The sequence below is a fragment of the Salmo salar genome, chromosome ssa02, assembly GCF_905237065.1.
Source record: "Salmo salar chromosome ssa02, Ssal_v3.1, whole genome shotgun sequence".
Taxonomy (NCBI): domain Eukaryota; kingdom Metazoa; phylum Chordata; class Actinopteri; order Salmoniformes; family Salmonidae; genus Salmo; species Salmo salar.
Window position 1 is genome coordinate 75,156,242 of NC_059443.1, and position 23,783 is coordinate 75,180,024.

The following is a 23,783-nucleotide window of genomic DNA, read 5'->3' on the forward strand; positions in this document are numbered from 1 at the left end:
GGCACGTGGAGGCCACACACACTACTGAGCCTCATTTTGACTTGTTTTAAGGACATGACATCAAAGTTGGATCAGCCTGTAGTGTTTTTTTCCACTTTAATTTTGAGTGTGACTCCAAATCCAGACCTCCATGGGTTGATAAATTGGATTTCCATTGAACATTTTTGTGTGATTTTGTTGTCAGCACATTCAACTATGTAAAGAAAAAAGTATTTAATAAGATTATTTCTTTCATTCAGATCTAGGATGTGTTGTTTAAGTGTTCCCTTTATTTTTTTGAGCAGTATATATAGAGAAAAGAGTTGGCCCAATAATTTAACCCTGTGGCACCCCCATAGAGACTGCCAGAGGTTCGGACAACAGGCCCTCCGATTTGACCCACTGAACTATATCTAAGAAGTAGTTAGTCAACCAGGCGAGGGGTGCAGAGCTGTTGGCCGGGGTTGGGGTAGCCAGATGGAAAGCACGACCAGCCGTAGAGAAATGCTTATTGAAATTCTCGATTACCATGGATTTATCAGTGGTGACAGTGTTTCCTAGTCTCAGTGCAGTGGGAGGAGGTACTCTTATTCTCCAGTTTGAGTTGAATAATCTCTGTTCTGATTTCCAGAAGTTATTTTCGGGTCATAAGAGATGGTAGCAGCAACATTATGTACAAAATAAGTTACAAGCAATGCAGAAAAACTAACAAAATAGCAAAGTTGGTTAGGAGCACGTAAACCGTCAGCCATCCCCTCCTGTGTCATTTTACAAGATGATCCCTTTTTGATGTCACTTGATAAATCCACTTCAATCAATGTAGATGAAGGGGAGGAGACAGGTTAAAGAATTTTTTTTAAGGCTTGAGACAATTGAGACATGGATTGTGTACATGTGCCATTCAGGAGGTGAATGGGCAAGACAAAAAATTAGAGTGCCTTTAAATGGGATATGGTAGTAGGTGCCAGGCGCACCAGTTTGTGTCAAGATCTTTAACACTGCTGGGTTTTTCACGCTCAACAGTTTCCCGTGTGTATCAAGAATGATCCACCACCCAAAGGACATCCAGCCAACTTGACACAACTGTGGGAAGCATTGGAGTCAACATGGGCCAGCATCCCTATGGAACGCTTTCGACACTTTGTAGAGTCCATGCCCCAACGAATTGAGAATGTTCTGATGGCAAAAGGGGGGTGCAACTCAATATTAGGAAGGTGTTCTTAATGTTTTGTACACTGTGTTATATATATATATATATGTATGTATATGTATGTATCCAGACCTCACACTGTGAAGTTTCAACAAAAATTGTCCAAGATGATCTAGCTAGCTAGCTTGATACATAGTGCTGAAAATTCCATTTGGGCTAGCTAGCTAAATTATACAGCCACCATTATTTCTTTATTGATGCTTTTACAATAACCAAATAGGATAAACAAATAATTTGTGAAACCATGATATGAGTTGCTTTGTATATTAGCAAATTAGCTTGAGGTAATTTAATTGCAAATGTCGTCAATGTTGCATGACATAGGCGTTTCAAAGAACTGTCAGTCAAGGTGAGCAGCTTATTACCGCCCCGACCACTCAGTCTGTCTTTTCAGACTTCCTGGTAGTTTCACAAGATAATTTTTAATCGGGGAAAAATATTGTGGGTGATGTTTTAGTCTTTAGCTAGTTTACCATCCAGTTTGCGACAGATTTTCATGCAAATATTCAGAAATCGCCACAAAACGATAGGCAAATTTTCCCACCAGAGATGTTTCCATCACATTTTTTTTTATGTATGTATCTCTTTATTTAATTACATAACTGCAAAGATGCAACCAAGGACAAAAATACAAAACAAACAACTTAAGTAATTTTACTCTCTGGCCTGTTAGAGAACATTACCCCATATATTAGTTTAGGGTACACCTTTGGACAAAATACCACTTTTACTGAATAAGATAATTCATTGAGAAAATTAACATAATTTCTCAAAGATAGCATCAGTTTCCCTCCCCATGTAACTATGTGTGTATTCCCTTATTGTAAAATGGAGAAAAAAATCCCAGAGAACCAAATTGCCCCTGAAGTTAATACATTTAAAACAAAAATTGCTCATGGGGTCACAGTGTTGAACATACAGACAAACAGATCAGGGGGGACAGACTGAGCTGATCAGAGAGAAAGCAGGCAGCGATGAGCCTGATGCTCACAGGTCTACTACTTTCCTCTGGAGCCCAATCTCTGTGTGTGTGTGTGTGTGTTCTTCTAATTACCACTAGAACCCATTTTGTGTGTGTACATGTGTGTGTTGGGTCTGCCTGAACACGTGTGTAAATCGGGAGCTCAACTACAGATCAGTTCCATGGTTAAGAGGAGGGGCCCTGGTCCTTGCCGGGGCTTGGTGTTCTGAAGAGACTGGAACACCCTGCTCTTCTCCTCCTTCTGCTCTCCTTTCTTTCATCTCCTCCCCCATCTCAGGCCTTGATCTCAGGAGCAGCAGGAGTGCAGTATATTGTGTTAGAGTTCTCGGACACCCGCTCCTCAGGAAGGACACACTTCCACAGGCCATAGGTTTTGCCGACCGCAGTCTGCCACAGCCGTAGTGTACCAACCTCAGAGCCACTGGCATACAGCTCCCCGTCTGGACTGAACCGCACGCAGTGGACTGGCCCAAAGTGGCCCTTGTATGACTCCAACTCCTCCTTGGTGCCGTAGTCAAATTTGTAGAGCTTGAAGTCATCTCCCCCGGCAACAAAGAAGTCCTTATCTGGATGCAGTGAGGCAGAGTGAATGGAGGCAGGGGCATCCACAGTCTTTATCATGTCAAGGCTGAGGGCATTGTAGAATGCGATGGTCTTTCCATAGGTGATGACCAAATCCTCTCCGTCAGGGATGTACTCCATGCTGCTGACTGACATGTCGAAGGAGAGCTGCTTCACAACCTCAGTGGAATTCCTGTCCCACAGTCGTACGGTTTTGTCATCAGCGGCAGAGAGGATCTGTGTGTCGTTCTTACACCACAGGGCTTTCTTTATGGCAGACGTGTGCCCTGTAATCTCTTGCGTTTCTGCTTCCGGTTTGTTGAGGTTGTAGATGCGTATTTTGTTATCATTCCCTCCTGTTAACAGACAACTGCTGTCCTGAGTAAAATTGACTGACTTGACAATGTGCTTGTGTGCCAGCCTGAGGACCTCATCTCCAGTCACGGCATCCCACACCTTCGCAGTGAAATCTGCAGCAGCAGTGGCTGCCTTGGTGGCTTCATTATTCAGAGTGGCCCCCCAGACAGCACCCTTGTGACCCAGGAACGTTTCGATCCAGTCCCGTGTCTCCCTGGCGCAACATGGGTTTGCCATCTTTGCAGGCACTGAAGAGAAAATAACCATATGGGGTAATGCCATTGAAGGCTAGATCCACCACAGGTCTTGTGTGGCCAGAGCAGGTGAGTGGTGTCTGTCTCATTGCCATGCTCACCTTTGTTTCAGACTGACGAGCTAGTAAACAATACAAAATGCTAAATAAAATCGGCAAAAGTATGGAGCTAGTTAGTGAATATAAATGCCAGCTTGCAACTGGCTAGCTAATGTATGGAATGAGATTGCTAAAACTCTGGCTAGTGCTGAATAGCCTAACGTTAGCTTCCAATGATACCAAAGTTAGCTTGACAAAGATTAGCTAGCCAACGATTCTAGATCGTTTGAAGATAACGCAACCACCGTTAACTAGATGTTATGAAAAAAAGAGAAGGAATTAAGCGAAGATATTGATGTTTCTGTGAAGGCAAAGGGCTTCTCTCCCAGCTAGGAAATAGCGCGCTAATAGCTACAATATTGCAACTAACTAGCAATGTGCAGTTAGTGACCTTAGGTATTTAAAAAAACATTCATCTTTCCATCACATTGATTTATAGAGAGCAATAGTAATGGCGTCATTGTGTAGGCACTAACTCCACCATGGTTCGTTGGTCAAAGCCTATGTGAAAACAATCCTGTGTTCACCTCGGACCTCATTTGAGGCATTTATCCTATTCTTTCCCCATTAACATTTCACATAGGGATGGTTGAATGCAACAGAGGTAACTCATTTACGGGTTTAAAACTACAAACTGGTGAGCTCTTTTGCAGATAAAATGCTGTGTGCGTGGTGATGTAGTGGACATAGAAATAATTTGACGTAGTTTAAATGACCATGTACTGAATGAAAATGAGTTATGAATGAAAATATGAGTTTCCGTCATATTTTCAACTCTACTGATGGTTTTGTCACAAAAACTGTTGCGTTATATTGCAAATGTGCCTACACTGGACTTGGCACGTGCACTCTAGCCAACAGCTGAACACAGAGCGGGTAGGCTACCTACATTATGAGATTATTATGGATAATCCAAGCATAGACCAACATGTCACCAGAATAAGACCCTCGACATTTATTGGAAAGGTGCATCAACCTCATCACCATGCACATTCACCTTCCTGGGAAGTTTATCATAATGCATTTAATCTGAAGCCTATTAAACTGCATTTCCTTTTCCCATCAGGCCGGTCATGACTATTTTCATGCATCAAGTTATTCATCCGCATGATGAAATGGTTGGATGTAAACCTGGTTACTCAAAAGGCTATTTTACGGACCTTTTAAACAAGTGTTAACAAGTTATATTTTTATTTACAGTTACACCACAAGATGGCGCTACATCAGGTAAATATAATTTCCTGTCTTCACCAGGAGATTTAGTTGTGTAAGTGTTCCTTTTCGTGTATCATTTTTAAATGATATATTCATGAGGCACATTCTACAAATAAAAAGTAATTGAATCATTTACATTTTATAATTTCTGCGTGAATTGTATCATGAGTTAACGCTACTGTATTAATTTCCATCTAACACCTCCTCCACCTCTTTCCCGTCATCACACATCACACCGTATTTTCCTGCTGAACCACCGGGGGGCGCTAGAGACTAGAATAAGTCTCATACATCCTGAAAACGTTTTGCAGGATTACAGTGTGCATTAATGAATATACACCAGGTGAACGCAACTAGAGAGGGAGAACCTGATATGTAAATGAGCTGTGAAAACGACCGGATGATCAGACTCTGCTTCTGTTGAGCAAGAGATTAAAAGGTAAAACGACCATTTTTAGGCTATTCATAAAGTTGACGATGAAGTGTTATTGTATACTCTCGTTGAAAATGTGTTACATTTTTTATTAGATGGGTGTGAACTCGTTCAGCGCCTGTTTGCCCCACGGAGAGTGTGCATATTTTAGTATAGGCCTAGGGCGTCTTCTCAGAACCGGTTATAACTACAAACAAACATTTCCTCGTTCGAATCAACTGTTGAATCCAAACGTTTTCCACGAAGAGATGTGTTTTGTGTGAAAGAGAGGAGATGAAATGTGAAAAGCCGTGCCCAACGGAAGCCGTTTACGTTTGAAGTGAACCGTTTATGCTACGTTGCAAAACTGTTTGGTATGGTTTGCACTAATGAATACAAACAAGGTAGTATGACTCAGTTGTTGATGTCTGGGGTAAAACCTTAATGTAGCCTGTACGACACAAGTCTGTCGCTTCCAGTTAAGCCTGAACACATGCATGCCTCCACATACATTCCATTGGAAAAAGTAGGCTAACGTCGTCTCAACGCATTTCCTATTATGACGTACGCAAAATCTAGACATTGTTACGTTTCGTATGTATTATTTTGTGGATGTCCATCAACCATTTCATGTGATATGTTATGATTTGGTGGGATTGTTCCTCCACATAGCAGTTCCTTCATGGAGTATTTATTTTTAATTAAACCTTTTTTTGAACTAGGCAAGTCTGTTAAGAACCAATTCTTATTTACAATGACGGCCTACGGCCAAGCCCTTACCCGGACGACGCTGGGCCAATTGTGCGTCCCCCTATGAGACTCCCAATCACAGCCGGTTGTGATACAGCCTGGAATCGAACCAGGGTCTGTAGTGACACATCTGAGATGCAGTGACTTAGACTACTACACCACTCGGGAGCCCCAATATACTTACGTTTAGGGTTAGCTTAAATGGGAAGGGTCAGCAAAAAAAATTTGTTAGGGGAAGGGTTAGCTAACATGCCAAGTAGATAAAAAGTAGTAAGTAGTTGCAAAGTTGCCCGTGATGAGATTCAAACCACCTTTTGGGTTGCTAGACGTTTGTGTTATACTAATATCAGTGTCCTGGATTTACTTTTACTATGTTACATCTAGTCTATGAGACCAGTCTGAGCAGGCTACTTAAAGAAATCAACATTCAAACCATCAAGTAAGTTTATGGGACACACTCTTTTCATGCAACTTTGATACGAAAATCGCCTCCGGTCACAGATGTATCAGGTTAGGAGAACTTTAACCCTTTTTCTAACCTTAACCTGATTCTAACCTGCTACATTAATTAACCTAACCTGCTGAGTAAAGGCGTCAGCATGCTTCAGTTCGGCTGGCGCTGAGTCATCTCTTATTCGTGCATATATTATGACATCATTTTGTGATGTTTTTGGTAATTTTGTACTTCTGGCAAGGTTTTTTCCGGCTGTTCGGGCACACCATTTTTTGTTGCATTGATAATTCCATTTTTGTCATGCTGCCCGCTGTGACATTTCAGTCTCACCTGACTATTGGCTGGATATTAGGCTTTTCTCCCATCCCAGAGAGCCAGCTGGATAACACGGACATGCTGACTGCGCCGCATGCCTGTGCGAGCGTTGCAAAACAAATGTAAACATACATTTTATTCAATTATTGTGTGCGCCAACGAGCGTCTGCATTGCCAAGGGCTATAGAAGTCAGTTCTATTTGTGACGCTGATTACGCTGCAAGTCCTGCCTCTCCCATCTCCTCATTGGTCTATACCCATGTGGGTGACTGAAAGACGAACGGAGGTCGGTGGTGGTAATACACTTTATGAAAGTTAGTTGCCAATCGCAACATAAAGTCCAAAGAAGAAAAGGCCTGGAAGGAGAGATGACTAGAAACAAGTCGGTTGACCGTTTTATTTGTGGATTAATTGTCAGAGTAGAGGACTTGGTGCATTTCAGGTAAAATAACAACTCAATGTTTATATCCCAGGACAAATTAGCTAGCAACAGCAAGCTAGATAAATAGGACAAATTAGCTAACAACTGCAAGTTAGCTAGCTAAATTGCCATAAATGTTTAATGCTTTTCGACCTGTCCCTAAATTAATATAATTGGTTCAGAGTTTGTTTTTGAAACTGCGTGTCGTGATTGCATTTGTTGAGGGGCAAAATCAATTTGCGCATGTGCGCAGCCAGTTTGGATACAGTGTCACAGTGGATCAGATGGTGAAGAGATACGGCCCTGAGAGAGCTGTGAAGATCACACTGAACACAATGAGGAAGATGGACCGAGGTGAGCTGCTGAGAAGTTAGAGAGAGATCACATGAGGTAATTACAGGTGTTGTTCCTAGTTAGGATGTTGTGTTTAAAAAGAAAAAGCTTTTTTACTATTAATTTTGTAACATTTTAGTATTTTATGAATGATGTTCAACTGCCCTAAACAACATTGTAAATTAATTTGTTAATTGCCTCATTTGTCATTGTAGTATATCAGAGCAAGCTCAATGTTCTCTTTTGGGAAATGTTTCATTGGACAGAAGTCTGCCTAAAAATAATAGTACGGAGATTGCCTCCTGGAGCGGAGGATGCTCAGGTCCTGCCTCCTGGAGCGGAGGATACTCAGGTCCTGCCTCCTGGAGCGGAGGATGCTCAGGTCCTGCCTCCTGGAGCGGAGGATGCTCAGGTCCTGCCTCCTGGAGCGGAGGATGCTCAGGTCCTGCCTCCAGTAGAATAAGAACACCTCCTCCCAGCTGCCCACTGTACTGAGGATAGGAAACTCTGTCACCACCTATAAATCCACTATAATTGAGAATTTCAATAAGCATTTTTCTACGGCTGGCCGGGCTTTCCACCTGGCTACCCCTACTGCGGACAACAGCACTGCACCCCCCACAGCTGCTCGCCCAAGCCTTCCCCATTTCTCCTTCTCCCAGTTATATCTCACTGGTCATCCCCAAAGCCAACACCACCTTTGGCCGCCTTTCCTTCCAGTTCTCTGCTGCCAATGACTGGAACGAATTGCAAAAATTGCTGGAGCTGGAGACTTGTATTTCCCTCATTAACTTTAAACATCAGCTATCTGAGCAGCTAATTGATCGCTGCAGCTGTACATAGCCCATCTGTAAATAGCCCACCCAATCTACCTACCTCATCCCCATATAAGCAAGATGGAAATTAATGGAGAGATTTAGAAAATAAAGATTCTTACCTTTTATAGCCTGCTATGAATTGTCGTGGAAATTACCACCAGGGACATAAAGTCTAACTTAAATGAATGTTCTATATTATATTACGACCGAAGAGGTTCCAAAAAACGTAATGCACAAGGTAAGGTACAAGTCTGTCAGGAACTTTGAAAGGGCAGTCCATTCAATTGTTCTTTATACTGCTGTACAAACACATTTCCTAATCATGACTAAGCAGACAGAGATCAAATTAATTAGTATCAGGGTTGTAGACTGAGAGATGCTGTTATCTATTCAGGCTGAGTCTCAAGGTGGAGGAAAGAGGTCTTTGTCCTGTCTAAGCCATTTTCTGGGCGTTGAGTCAATGGCTCATGGATGTAGACAAACTAGCTCCTCTTCTTCTGTTGTCCCCTACCCTGTGACTAAACCACAAGCACATTGCAACTATATAACAGAAAACAACATCTCTCATTTTAAGACAGTTTACAGAACATGCAAACCTTGAGAATGCACACTGAGTAGAGCATTTAAAATGTTACACTAATCAACCCTTAGTAAACTTTTGGAAAAAATTGTGTTTTACCAGATATAATTGTATTTCACTGTAAACAAATTAACAACTAACTTTCAGCATGCTTATAGGGAGGGACACTGAACATCTACAGCGCTTACACAGATGACTGATGATTGGCTGAAAGAAATTGATAATAAGAAGCTTGTGGGAGTGGTTTTGTTAGACTTCAGTGCAGCTTTTGATATTATTGCTCATAATTTGCTGCTGAAAGAAACGTATGTGTTATGGCTTTATATCCCCTACTATATCGTGGATCGAGAGATACCTGTCTAACAAAGGATGTTCTAACAGAGGGTGTTCTAACAGAGGGTGTTCTAACAGAGGGTGTTCCAACAGAGGGTGTTCCAACAGAGGGTGTTCCAACAGAGGGTGTTCCAACAGAGGGTGTTCCAACAGAGGGTGTTCCAACAGAGGGTGTTCCAACCGAGGGTGTTCCAACAGAGGGTGTTCCAACAGAGGGTGTTCCAACAGAGGGTGTTCCAACAGAGGGTGTTCCAACAGAGGGTGTTCCAACAGAGGGTGTTCCAACAGAGGGTGTTCCAACAGAGGGGGTTATTTAATGGAAGCCTCTCCAACATAATCGTGTTAGTCAGCCATTTCCCAAGGCAGTTGTTTAGGCCTTTATTTTTTTCAATCTTTACTAATGACCTGCCACTGGCCACTGTATCTAAACTCAGCAAAAAAAGAAAAGTCCCTTTTTCAGGACCCTGTCTGTCAAACATAATTTGTAAAAATCCAAATAACTTCACAGATCTTCATTGTAAAGGGTTTAAACACTGTTTCCCATGCTTGTTCAATGAACCATAAACAATTAATGAACATGCACCTGTGGAACGGTCGTTAAGACACTAACAGCTTACAGACGGTAGGCAATTAAGGTCACAGTTATGAAAAGGTAGGACACTAAAGAGGCCTTTCTACTGACTCTGAAAAACACCAAAGAAAGATGCACAGGGTCCCTGCTCATCTGCGTGAACGTGGCTTAGGCATGCTGCAAGGAGGCATGAGGACTGCAGATGTGGCCAGAGCAATAAATTGCAATGTCCGTACTGTGAGATGCCTGAGACAGCGCTACAGGGAGACAGGATGGACAGCTGATCATCCTCGCAATGGCAGACCACGTGTAACAACACCTGCACAGGATCGGTACATCTGAACATCACACCTGCGGGACAGGAATGCGCAATCCCTCCATCAGTGCTCAGACTGTCCACAATAGGCTGAGAAAGGCTGGACTGAGGGCTTGTAGGCCTGATGTAAGGCAGGTCCTCACCAGACATCACAGGTAACAACGTCGCCTATGGGCACAAACCCACCGTTGCTGGACCAGACAGGACTGGAAAAAAGTGCTCTTCACTGACGAGTCCTGGTTTTGTCTCACCAGGGGTGATGGTCGGATTCGCGTTTATCATCGAAGGAATGAGTGTTACACCGAGGCCTGTACTCTAGAGCGGGATCGATTTGGAGGTGGAGGGTCCGTCATGGTCTGGGGCGGTGTGTCACAGCATCATCGGACTGAGCTTGTTGTCATTGCAGGCAATCGAAACGCTGTGCGTTACAGGGAAGACATCCTCCTACCTCATGACATGACCCTCCAGCATGACAATGCCACCAGCCATACTGCTCATTCTGTGTGTGATTTCCTGCAAGACAGGAATGTCAGTGTTCTGCCATGGCCAGCGAAGAGCCCGGATCTCAATCCCATAGAGCACGTCTGGGACCTATTGGATCGGAGGGTGAGGGCTAGGGCCATTCCCCCCAGAAATGTCCGGGAACTTGCAGGTGCCTTGGTGGAAGAGTGGGGTAACATCTCACAGCACGAACTGGCAAATCTGGTGCAGTCCATGAGGAGGATATGCACTGCAGTACTTAATGCAACTGGTGGCCACACCAGATACTGACTGTTACTTTTGATTTTGACCCCCCTTTGTTCAGGGAAACAGTATTCAATTTCTGTTAGTCACATGTCTGTGGAACTTGTTCAGTTTATGTCTGTTGTTGAATTTTGTTATGTTATACAAATATTTATACATGTTAAGTTTGCTGAAAATAAATGCAGTTGACAGTGAGAGGATGTTTCTTTTTTTGCTGAGTTTGTGTATGGCAATGACTCAACATTATACACGTCAGCTACCAAAGCAAGTGAAATCACTGCAACACTTAACAACGAGATGCAGACATTATTATACGTTTTTGGCAAGTAATCGGCAAGTACTAAATATTTAAATATCTAAAAGCACTATGGTTCGGCAAAACCATTCACTAAATCTTAAACCTCAACTAAATCTTGTGATGAATAATGTGGAAATTGAGAAAATGTAAGAGACTAAACTGCTTGGTGTAAACCTGGATTGTAAACTTTAATAGTCAAGACATATTGATGCAATGGTAACTAAGACTGGAAAGGTCAAGCTGTAATGAAGCGATGCTCTGCATTCCTGACATCACTATAAACAAGTCCTACAGGCCCTAGTTTTGTTGCACCTATACTATTGTACAGTCATATGGTCTAGTGACACAGGCAAATTACATTTAGTAGAGAACAGAGCAGCATGTCTGGCCGTTAAATGTACTCTGAGAGCCAACATAAATAATATGCATGTCAATCTCTCCAGGCTCAAAGTACAGGAGAGATTAACTGCACCACTGCTTGTCTTTGTGAGAGTTATTGACATTGAAATCACCAAGCTATCTGGTTAAGAGACTAGCTCACAGCTCAGACACCCATACATATCCCACAAGACATGCCACCAGAGGTCTCTTCACAATACCCAAGTTCAGAACAGCAGAAGCACAGTGGCTAGGGAAGGCAGGACCCTAAGAAGAAATATAGAGAGGAACCAGGCTCCGAGGGGTGGCCCTGGCTGTATCAGGTAGATAATATACTGTATGTTCACTCCCATTCCAGAAGAGGTGCTGAGGAGTTCGCTGGACGTCTCTTCACTCTCCTCCCTTGCCATCTTCCTTTCTTTCTTAGAAGCAGCTACACACACACACACACACACACACACACACACACACACGACGTGCCACTTGGCATTCAAGCAAAATAATTCAATCTTGGCTTCATCAGACTGGAGAATCTTGTTTCTCATGGTGTGAGAGTCCTTTGGGTGCCTTTTGGCAAACTCCAAGTGGGCTGTCATCTGCCTTTTACTGAGGAGTGGCTTCCGTCTGGCCACTCTACCATAAAGGCCTGATTGGTGGAGTGCTGCAGAGCTGGTTGTCCTTCTGGAAGGTTCTCTCATCTCCACAGAGGAACTCTGGAGCTATGTCAGAGTAACCATCGGGTTCTTGATCAGCTCCCTGACCAAGGCCCTTTTTCCCGATAGCTCAGTTTGGCCGGGCGGCCAGCTCTAGTCTTGGTGGTTCCAAGCCTCTTCCATTTAAGAATGATGGAGGCCACTGTCTTCTTGGGGACCTTCAATGCTGCATAATTATTTTGGTACCCTTCCCCAGATCTGTGCCTCGCCACAATCCTGTCTCAGAGCTCTACAGACAATTCCTTCGACCTCATGGCTTGGTTTTTTTTCTCTGACATGCACTGTCAACTGTGAGACCTTATATAGACAGGTGTGTGCCTTTCCAAGTCATGTCCAATCAATTGAATTTGCCACAGGTGGAATCCAATCAAGTTGTAGAAACATCTCAAGGATGATCGATGGAAACAGGATGCACCTGAGCTCAATGTCTAGTCTCATATCAAAGGGTCTGAACACTTATGTAAATAAGGTATTTATGTTTTTATTTTTTATAACTTTTCTAAAATGTCACAAAAACTATTTTTGCTTTGCTAATATGAGATGTGTGTAGTTTGATCGGGGGAAAAATTATTTGATCAATTTTAGAATAAGGCTGTAACGTAAAGGAAAAAGTAAAGTGGTCTGAATAGTTTCTGAATGCACTGTATAGGCCTCAGGCAGAGAAAATAAGAAGACACAGCAGCAGAATAAATTCAACCATACCTTGTTTTATCACAAGACCGGAGAGCAACATCTGTCCAGTGAAGTCCACAAAGCACATTACATGTACACCACTTCAACAAATCACCTCTGCTTAGTCTAATACAGTGACAACTAAAAGATACCAAACACAATTTAATCCAATCAACGTAAGCAAAACGTAAGCTAAATATGTGGCTGTCCATGGTTCTGATGTGTGTGTGTGTGTGTGTGTGTGTGTGTGTGTGTGTGTGTGGTGTTCGTGCAAGAAGGAAAACATGTTGACTCACCCTACTTGTAGATAAACACCAATGCCATCATCCTCCCTTTCAGACTAAACGGTCTATTATTTTTAGTTGTCCTATACTACCAGTTAAAAATGCTTGCTCGGTAGCCTAACTTCCATTCATGGGCAACGTTCTAGTTAACATTAGCCTTCTACATCTAGCTACATAATTATTGAACTTCCATCCTCTCAGGCCAGGGTTACAACAATGTATGAATTAATGGTTGGATCAGAATCGTTGTTATAATCATTGGCCAGTATGGAGAATTAAGTAAAACCGCAAGTCCAAATCCCTATCTCCATCCTAATTTAGAAAAGGGACAATTTTAGCTAGCCGCCTAGCTAGCCACCGGAGAACAACAACACAACGAGATGCAACAATAAAGTTAAATAAATGGTCTAGTACTTCTGGGCACAGAGAACACCAGTAGTCTACCCTCACACAGAGAACACCAGTAGTCTACCCTCACACAGAGAACACCAGTAGTCTACCCTCACACAGAGAACACCAGTAGTCTACCCTCACACAGAGAACACCAGTAGTCTACCCTCACACAGAGAACACCAGTAGTCTACCCTCACACAGAGAACACCAGTAGACTACCCTCACACAGAGAACACCAGTAGACTACCCTCACACAGAGAACACCAGTAGTCCACCCTCACACAGAGAACACCAGTAGACTACCCTCACACAGAGAACACCAGTAGACTACCCTCACACAGAGAACACCAGTAGTCTACCCTCACACAGAGAACACCAGTAGTCTACCCTCACACAGAGAACACCAGTAGTCTACCCTCACACAGAGAACACCAGTAGTCTACCCTCCACAGAGAACACCAGTAGTCTACCCTCCACAGAGAACACCAGTAGTCTACCCTCCACAGAGAACACCAGTAGTCTACCCTCCACAGAGAACACCAGTAGCCTACCCCCTCACACAGAGAACACCAGTAGCCTACCCTCCACACAGAGAACACCAGTAGCCTACCCCCTCACACAGAGAACACCAGTAGCCTACCCCCTCACACAGAGAACACCAGTAGCCTACCCCCGCACACCTGAAAAACAAAGCAATGAGCGCTCTGAACAGCTGACTGACAAAAGCAAACAATGACAAATCAACGGATAAATATGATGCTTTGTAATAAAGGCTATTTCTATCAAGGGCACATGGCAAACAAATGGTGAAAATGAGCAACTACAAAGGAAAACATAGGAGTTTAAAGGAGCTCAGCTGATGGTGACATTCAGCACTACTGAGTGGACAGCACCGCTGTCTAGCCAGCTATAGAATTCTACAATATACCAGTTGTGGACAGGGAGACTGTTTATTTAGAGACCAATATACAATGGCTTAAGGCTGTGTCCAGGCACTCCGTGTTGCATCATGCTAAGAACAGCCAGTGGCCCTGGCTGTACCGGGGAGATAATAGAGATTATAAACTGGGTGTTTTGAGCCCTGAATGCTGACAGACATGGTAAACTAGCCGTATACCACACCCCCTTGGGCCTTATTGATTAAACATACTCTATGTCCACTCCTAGTGGTGGTCCTGGCTGTACCAGGGAGATAATATAGAATATACTCCATGTCCACTCATATCCACTCCTAGGGCTGTCCCTGGCTGTACCAGGGAGATAATAGAGATTATAAACTGGGTGTTTTGAGCCCTGAATGCTGACAGCCATGGTATACATATTTTTTTTCATCTTTATTTAACCAGGTAGGCTAGTTGAGAACAAGTTCTCCTTTACAACTGCGACCTGGCCAAGATAAAGCAAAGCAGTGCGACACAAACAACAACACGGAGTTACACATGGAATAAACAAGCATACAGTTAATAGCACAATAGAAAAAATATGAAGTCTATATACACTGTGTGCAAATGGCGTGAGGAGGAAGGCAATAAATAGGCCATAGTAGTGAAGTAATTACAATTTAGCAAATTAACATTGGAGTGATAGATGTGCAGATGATGATGTGCAAATAGAAATACTGGTGTGCAAAAGAGCAGAAAAGTAAATAAAAACAATATGGGGATGAGGTAGGTAGATTGGATGGGCTATTTACAGATGGGCTATGTACAGCTGCAGCGATCGGTTAGCTGCTCAGATAGCTGATGTTTAAAGTTAGTGATGGAAATATAAGTCTCCAGCTTCAGCGATTTTTGCAATTCGTTCCAGTCATTGGCAGCAGAGAACTGGAAGGAAATGCGGCCAAAAGACGTGTTGGCTTTGGGGATGACCAGTGAGATATACCTGCTGGTGCGCGTGCTACGGGTGGGTGTTGTTATCTTGACCAGTGAGCTGAGATAAGGCGGAGCTTTACCTAGCATAGACTTATAGATGACCTGGAGCCAGTGGGTCTGGCGACGAATATGTAGCGAGGGCCAGCCGACTAGAGCATACAGGTCACAGTGGTGGGTAGTATATGGGGCTTTGGTGACAAAACGGATGGCACTGTGATAGACTGCATCCAGTTTGCTGAGTAGAGTATTGGAAGCTATTTTGTAAATGACATCGCCGAAGCCCGAGGATCGGTAGGATAGTCAGTTTTACGAGGGTATGTTTGGCGGCGTGAGGGAAGGAGGCTTTGTTGCGAAACAGGAAGCCGATTCTAGATTTAATTTTGGATTGGAGATGTTTAATATGAGTCTGAAAGGAGAGTTTACAGTCTAGCCAGACACCTAGGTATTTGTAGTTGTCCACATATTCTAAGTCAGAACCGTCCAGAGTAGTGATGCTAGTCGGGCGTGCGGGTGCGGGCAGCGAACGGTTGAAAAGCATGCATTTGGTTTTACTAGCGTTTAAGAGCATCAGCCGTATACCACACCCCCTCAGGCCTTATTGATTAAACATACTCTATGTCTACTCCTAGGGGTGTCCCTGGCTGTACCAGGTAGATAATAGACACTATGTCCACTCATATCCTCTGAGGGGTGTCCCTGGCTGTACCAGGTAGATAATAGACTATGTCCACTCATATCCACTCTGAGGGGTAGCCCTGGCTGTATCAGGTAGAGACTAGGAATATACTCTAGGTTCACTCAAATTTTGGGGCGGCAGATAGCCTAGTGGTTATAGCGTAGGATCGAATCCCTGAGCTGACAAGGTAAAAATCTGTTTTTCTGCCCCTGAACAAGGCAGTTAACCCACTGTTCCCTGGTAGGCTGTCATTGTAAATAAGAATCTGTTCTTAACTGACTTGCCTAGTTAAATAAACATTTTAATAAAATAAATTCCAGAAGAGGAGCTGGGGAGTTTGCTGGATGGCTCTTCACTCTCCTCCCCCGCTGGCTTCCTTTCCTTCTTAGAGACAACTACCTCCTACGCACACGCACACACACACACACCCACCCATTGCACAACCACAGACATGGCACTGTAACTCTCTGATATCAAACTAGGTTAGGGTCTTGGCCTGTAACAAAACGTAATGGATGAGACAGTCATTGTTGAGAACACTATGTCTCTTGACAAAATCTCTTGATTGAAATCGCAAAAGTTTACCAGCTACAATATAGATGAACTATATCAGCCTTCTTCACTCCTTCGAATGAAGTGCAAAGTGCTAGCTATGAATTTATAGGACATTACTGTTTTGAATTCATAGCAAGATTAGAATATAGACCTTTTGATGTAGACCTATGAACTATTACTTCAATGTTTGTTGCTCTTTCATGTTGTTTGACTGTAAAGTTTGTTGCTCCTTCATGTTGTTGTTTGACTGTCAAGTGTGTTGCTCCTTCATGTTGCTGTTTGACTAAAGTTTGTTGCTATTTTAAATACATTTTAAATAAAGTTTGATTATTTCCCTCTCGCCCCGTCTTTACCTATTGCTACTGGTCAATCCTTCCTCCGACCAACAATAGGCTACATACAGTATACTGCATAAACAGCCACTAGACCAACTAGGGTGATGCATTGGAAAGGTCCAGAATAGTGGATAGAATGGTAGCTGGGTTGTTTGGAATAGTGGATAGAATGGTAGCTGGGTTGGCTGGAATAGTGGGTTAGAATGGTAGTTGGGTTGGCTGGAATAGTGGATAGAATAAGAAGCTGGGTTGGCTGGAATCGTGGATAGAATGGTAGTTGGGTTGTTTGGAATCGTGGATAGAATGGTAGTTGGGTTGTTTGGAATCGTGGATAGAATGGTAGTTGGGTTGGCTGTAATAGTGAATAGAATGGTAGTTAATGGTAGCTGGGTTGGCTGGAATAGTGGATAGAATGGTAGCTGGGTTGGCTGAAATAGTGGATAGAATGGTAGCTGGGTTGGCTGGAATAGTGGATAGAATGGTAGATGGGTTGGCTGGAGTCATGGATAGAATGGTAGTTGGGTTGGCTGTAATAGTGGATGGAATGGTAGTTGGGTTGGCTGGAATCGTGGATAGAATGGTAGTTGGGTTGGCTGGAATAGTGGTTAGAATGGTAGCTGGGTTGGCTGGAATAGTGGATAGATTGGAAGCTGGGTTGGCTGGAATAGTGGATAGATTGGAAGCTGGGTTGGCTGGAATAGTGGTTAGAATGGTAGTTGGATTGGCTGGAATAGTGGATAGAATGGAAGCTGGGTTGGCTGGAATAGTGGATAGAATGGAAGCTGGGTTGGCTGGAATAGTGGATAGATTGGAAGCTGGGTTGGCTGGAATAGTGGATAGAATGGAAGCTGGGTTGGCTGGAATAGTGGATAGATTGGAAGCTGGGTTGGCTGGAATAGTGGATAGAATAGAAGCTGGGTTGTTTTCTGATATAAACAAAGAATAACAAGTGATTTTATGAAAACATTCCAAGGTGCAGGAGGAGTGGAAAAGAAGGAATGGAGACAAAGACATCTATATTGAAACAAATTCTCAACTCCTCGGCCGCTGGTCCTCTCAGGCCTATCATTCATACATCCGTTCTGACGTCAACAACATCAGGATAGCCCACAACATGCTCATCTCTCAGAACCTGCATTAACTCAGGCACAGTCCTCCAGTCTCTGCCTCATTTCACGGACAACATCTACCAATCAACACATGAAATTGCGGTTTCACCTTAGATTGTTCCTGTTAACCTTTCTAAATGTAATACATTTTCCTGTTGCAAATGTAGTCAATTTCTCAGCTTTAAGAAATCAATGATATTTGATCCTCGGCATCTAATAAAAAGTTGTTTGAGACATGGTCTCCTATGTCTCCCTTAATTAACATACATACTGTATTGGACTTCCATTTTTCCTGGAAGCAAGAATTCTATTCAAGACCCATCAGATAATACAGTGTTCCATTAAGTGGAATTGACCTCATTTTAAAATAAACAATCCCAGAGCCCCTTTCCAGTAATCCTATCAGTTTAACCTGTTGCATTAGTTTATCAATGACTATATATTTATCACACTGCTTCACACTTATTAAACATCCACCATTCCAAGATGAACCTGTAATGCGCCAAATTTATCAATCAATTCAAATTTGAAATCCATACTTTCCAATTGACTAACATTAACTCTATTTTGATACATTCCCTAGTCTACATCTCCTCCCTTAAACTCAGAAAGCCCTCTACAATCTCAACCATAACATCTCTCTTTTTGCTAACGTTTATGTTACCAGGTGAATTTTTATTTCGATTATAGCCAAAACAAACCAAATTCTACTTTTTACAGGGAGGCAACTTTAATTACTATTATCTCCTCCTCCTTTACGTCAATTCAATAAATATATTTAGAATAACTAAACAAACACTTGAGAGTTTCAAACTACTAGGATTTTCTTCGAGTCGCATGGTTCTCGAAACCCCCAAATATGGTCTTGTTTCGCCAGTAGTACTTTACCACAGCTATAATTCCTTGTGTTCCTGTTTACTACATAGTTTACATATTGTATCAACATAGAACCCCCACATCTAAACACTTTAGAGATTGTTTGAATGTGGCGTGATACAAAGTTAGACTCTTCGTAAACATTATTCATGCCCATATATACTGCCAATTTTAATGTTACCTCATATCCACTGTCCTTGATTCTCACAAGGATTATTCAACCCCAAAATCCGTTAAGAACAGGGTTGATCCAAACTTTCTGAATCATAATACCTAATATGTTCTCCCGTAAGGCAGTCAAGCACCCAAACTAACTGGCTAATTTAGCTAACGCTACTTCCAGATATAAACAAGTTAACACATCTTCACTCTCCATTCTACTCACCTCGCAGAGCTGGTTAGGCTCTTTACTTTTTGTTAAAAACATTGGTGACTAACTGTGCTGCTGGCAATAATTCAAAATACGTTTTTTTCCCTGAAGTTTACAGACACTGGCCATATTCAATCCGACTTTGAGCATTTGTAAACTCATCAGTTATTCTGCACTCTGGTACATTCAAACTAGTGCTTTGAAATCCAAACAAAATAGCCTGAACGACATTACCAAGCACCCCATTTTACACTATCCATTCTCAAAATAGTCCGGTTAGCGCAATGACGCTGATATCAAATCAAATGTATTTATATAGCCCTTCTTACATCCGCTGATATATCAAAGTGCTGTACACAAACCCAGCCTAAAACCCCAAACAGCAAGCAATGCAGGTGTAGAAGCACGGTGGCTAGGAAAAGGTCCCTAGAAAGGCCGAAACCTAGAGAGGAACCAAGCTATGAGGGGTGGCCAGTCCTCTTCTGGCTGTGCCGGGTGGAGATTATAACAGAACATGGCCAAGATGTTCAAATGTTCATAAATGACCAGCATGGTCAAATAATAGTAATCACAGTGAACAGGTCAGGGTTCCATAGCCACAGGCAGAACAGTTGAAACTGGGGCAGCAGCATGGCCAGGTGGACTGGGGACAACAAGGAGTCATCATGCCAGGTAGTCCTGAGGCATGGTCCTAGGGCTCAGGTCCTCCGAGAGAGAGAAAGAGAGAATTAGAGAGAGCATACTTAAATTCACACAGGACACCGGATAAGACAGGAGAAATACTCCAGATATAACAGACTGACCCTAGCCCCCCGACACAAACTACTGCAGCATAAATATTGGAGGCTGAGACAGGAGGGGTCAGGAGACACTGTGGCCCCATCCGATGATACCACCGGACAGCGCCAAACAGGCAGGATATAACCCCACCCACTTTGCCAAAGCACAGCCCCCACACCACTAGAGGGATATCTCTGAACTCTGTCTGAGAAGTAGTTGGTGAACCAGGCAGGGCAGTCATTTGAGAAACCAAGGCTGTTGTCTGCCGATAAGAAGGTGGTGATTGACAGAGTCGAAAGCCTTAGCCAGGTCGATGAATACAGCTGCACAGTATTGTCTCTTATCGATGATGATACCGTTTAGGACCTTGAGCATGGCTGAGGTGCACCCATGACCAGCTCGGAAACCAGATTGCATAGCAGAGAAGGTACGGTGGGATTCGAAATGGTCGGTGATCTGTTTGTTAACTTGGCTTTCGAAGACCTTAGGAAGGCAGGGTAGGATAGATATAGGTCTGTAGCAGTTTGGTCTAGAGTGTCTCCCCCTTTGAAGAGGGGGATGACCGCGGCAGCTTTCCAATCTTTGGGGATCTCAGACGATACGAAAGAGAGGTTGAACAGGCTAGTAATAGGGGTTGCAACAATTTCGGCGGATAATTTTAAAAAGAGAGGGTCCAGATTGTCTAGTCCGGCTGATTTGTAGGGTCCAGATTTTGCAGCTCTTTCAGAACATCAGCTATCTGGATTTGGGTGAAGGAGAAATGGGGAGGCTTGGGCCAGTTGCTGTGGGGGGTGCAGTGCTGTTGGCCGGGGTAAGGGTAGCCAGGTGGAAAGCATGGCCAGCTGTAGAAAAATGCTTATTGAAATTCTCAATTATCGCGGATTTATCGGTGGTGACAGTGTTTCCTAGCCTCAGTGCAGTGGGCAGCTGGGAAGAGGTGCTCTTATTATCCATGGACTTTACAATGTCCCAGAACTTTTTGGAGTTTGTGCTACAGGATGCAAATTTCTGTTTGAAAAAGCTAGCCTTTGCTTTCCTAACTGCCTGTGTATATTGGTTCCTAACTTCCCTGAAAAGCTGCATATCGCGGGGGCTATTCGATGCTAATGCAGTACGCCACAGGATGTTTTTGTGCTGGTCAAGGGCAGTCAGGTCTGGAGTGAGCCAAGGGCTATATCTGTTTCTGGTTCTACATTTTTTGAATGGGGCATGCTTATTTAAGATGTGAGGAAAGCACTTTTAAAGAATAACCAGGCATCCTCTACTGACAGAATGAGGTCAATATCCTTCCAGGATACCCGGGCCAGGTTGATTAGAAAGGCCTGCTCGCTGAAGTGTTTTAGGGAGCGTTTGACAGTGATGAGGGGTGGTCGTTTGACCGCAGACCCATTACGGACGCAGGCAATGAGGCAGTGATCGCTGAGATCCTGGTTGAAGACAGCAGCGGTGTATTTGGAGGGCAGGTTGGTTAGGATGATATCTATGAGGGTGCCCGTGTTTACGGATTTGGGGTTGTACCTGGTAGGTTCATTGATAATTTGTGTGAGATTGAGGGCATCAAGCTTAGCTTGTAGGATTGCCGGGGTGTTAAGCATGTTCCAGTTTAGGTCACCTAACCGCACAAGCTCTGAAGATAGATGGGGGGCAATCAATTCACATATGGTGTCCAGGGCACAGCTGGGGGCAGAAGGTGGTCTATAGCAAGCGGCAACGGTGAGAGACTTGTTTCTGGAAAGGTGGATTTTTAAAAGTAGAAGCTCAAATTGTTTGGGCACAGACCTGGATAGTAAGACAGAACTCTGCAGGCTATCTCTGCAGTAGATTGCAACTCCGCCCCCTTTGGCAGTTCTATCTTGTTGGAAAATGTTATAATTAGGGATGGAAATTGGTGGTCAGGGTTTTTGGTCTTCCTAAGCCAGGATTCAGACACGGCTAGGACATCCGGGTTGGCAGAGTGTGCTAAGGCAGTGAATAAAACAAACTTAGGGAGGAGGCTTCTAATGTTAAAACCAAGGCTTTTACGGTTACAGAAGTAAAAAATTAGAGCGCCTGGGGAATGGAGTGGAGCTAGACACTGCAGGGCCTGGATTAACCTCTACATCACCGGAGGAACAGAGGAGGGGTAGGGTAAGGGTATGGCTAAAGGCTGTAAGAACTGGTTGTCTAGTACATTCGGAACAGAGAGTAAAAGGAGCAGGTTTCTGGGCACGGTAGAATAGATTCAAGGCATAATGTACAGACAAAGGTATGGTAGGATGTGAATACAGTGGAGGTAAACCAATGCATTGAGTGATGATGAGAGAGATATTGTCTCTAGAAACATTTAAACCAGGTGAGGTCACTGCATGTGTGGGAGGTGGAACTAAAGGGTTAACTAAGGCGTATTGAGCAGGGCCAGAGGCTCTGCAATAATTACTAACCAAAACAGCAATGGACAAGGCATATTGACATTAGAGAGAGGCATGCGTAGCCGAGTGATCATAGGGGTCAAGTGAGTGGCTCGGTGGGCCTTAGATAGGCAGCTAGCGGGCCGGGGCTAGCAAGCTAGCAGAAGGGCCTTAGAGGGACGTCGCGACGGAAGAAGTCTGCTTTAGCCACCTCGTGCTGTTACGTCGACAGACCAGTCGTTGTGGATCAGCAGGGCTCCGTGTGGTAAAAGGGTCCAAGCCAATTGGCAAAATAGGTATAATGGCCCAAGAATTTGTCCAATGGGCCTCTTAAGCTAACAGTCCGATATGCTCTAGACAGCTAGCAGGCCGCGGCTAGCAGATGGGCATTCAGGGGACGTCTCGACGGAGGAGCCAGTTGAAAAAAAAAACCTTGGGCGAATTACGTAAGTAATCCAGTCGTGATGGGTCGGCGGGGTCCAGGCCAATTGGCTGATGGACCTCTTCGGCTTGCCGGGAGATGGGCCTAGCAAAGGCTAGCTTCAGGCTAATTGGTTCTTGCTTCGGGACAGAGACGTTAGCCAGGAGTGGCCACTCAGATAGCAGCTAGCTAGCTGCGATGATCCAGGTGAAAAGGTTCAGAACTTGCGGTAGGAATCCGGAGATATGGAGAAAAATAAGTCAGATTTGCTCTGGTTTGAGTTGCGCTGTGCAGACTGGCGAGAGTTGTCCGGGCTAAAGGCAGCTGATGACCGCTAGCAGTGGCTAGCTGACTACTAGCTAGTAGCTAGTTAGCTGGCTAGCTTCTGTTGGGGGTTCCGGTTCAAAGTAAAGAAAATAGCAGATCCGTACCACATTGGGTGAGGCGGATTGCAGGAGAGTATGTTGAAGTTGAGGTTAAGAAGAATATACAAAAATATATGCGAAAAATATGTCAAAAATATATATACAAGGGACAAGACGAGGAACAAAAGACTGACTGCTATGCCATCTTGGATAGACTGCAGGAAATATATTAATATAACAAGTATAACATAAAAAAAAAATCTTTGCTGTCATGAGGTGGGCCGCTAAAATGTTTTGCTGGTGGGCTGGGGGGTACGTTGACCCATGAGGCCCCTCATGATGAGTTTTAAAAAATGGTGGCCCCTACCCCCATCAAAGTTGCCCATCTCTGCTCTAGGGCTAGATGGAATTTGGATTTCTGGTCTCTCTTTCTCTCTTATCCCTCTCCTCACAGCATCACTGCCTCGTGGCTCCACCCTCTTCCCCATCACTCTATCATTTCCAGCTAAACCACCTGGGGGCGCTAGAGACCAGGATAAACGTCCTGCGCCGTTCTTATTATAGCTCAGTGTCAGTGTCTGGGGTGTATCAGAGAAG

At 43.7% G+C, this 23,783-nt stretch overlaps 1 pseudogene; it reads right to left on the minus strand.

The window, feature by feature from the left end:
* Positions 1 to 2,423: 2,423 nt before the first annotated feature.
* Positions 2,424 to 3,472, minus strand: LOC106592865 (serine-threonine kinase receptor-associated protein-like; annotated as a pseudogene).
* Between the last annotated feature and the right edge of the window lie 20,311 nt (positions 3,473 to 23,783).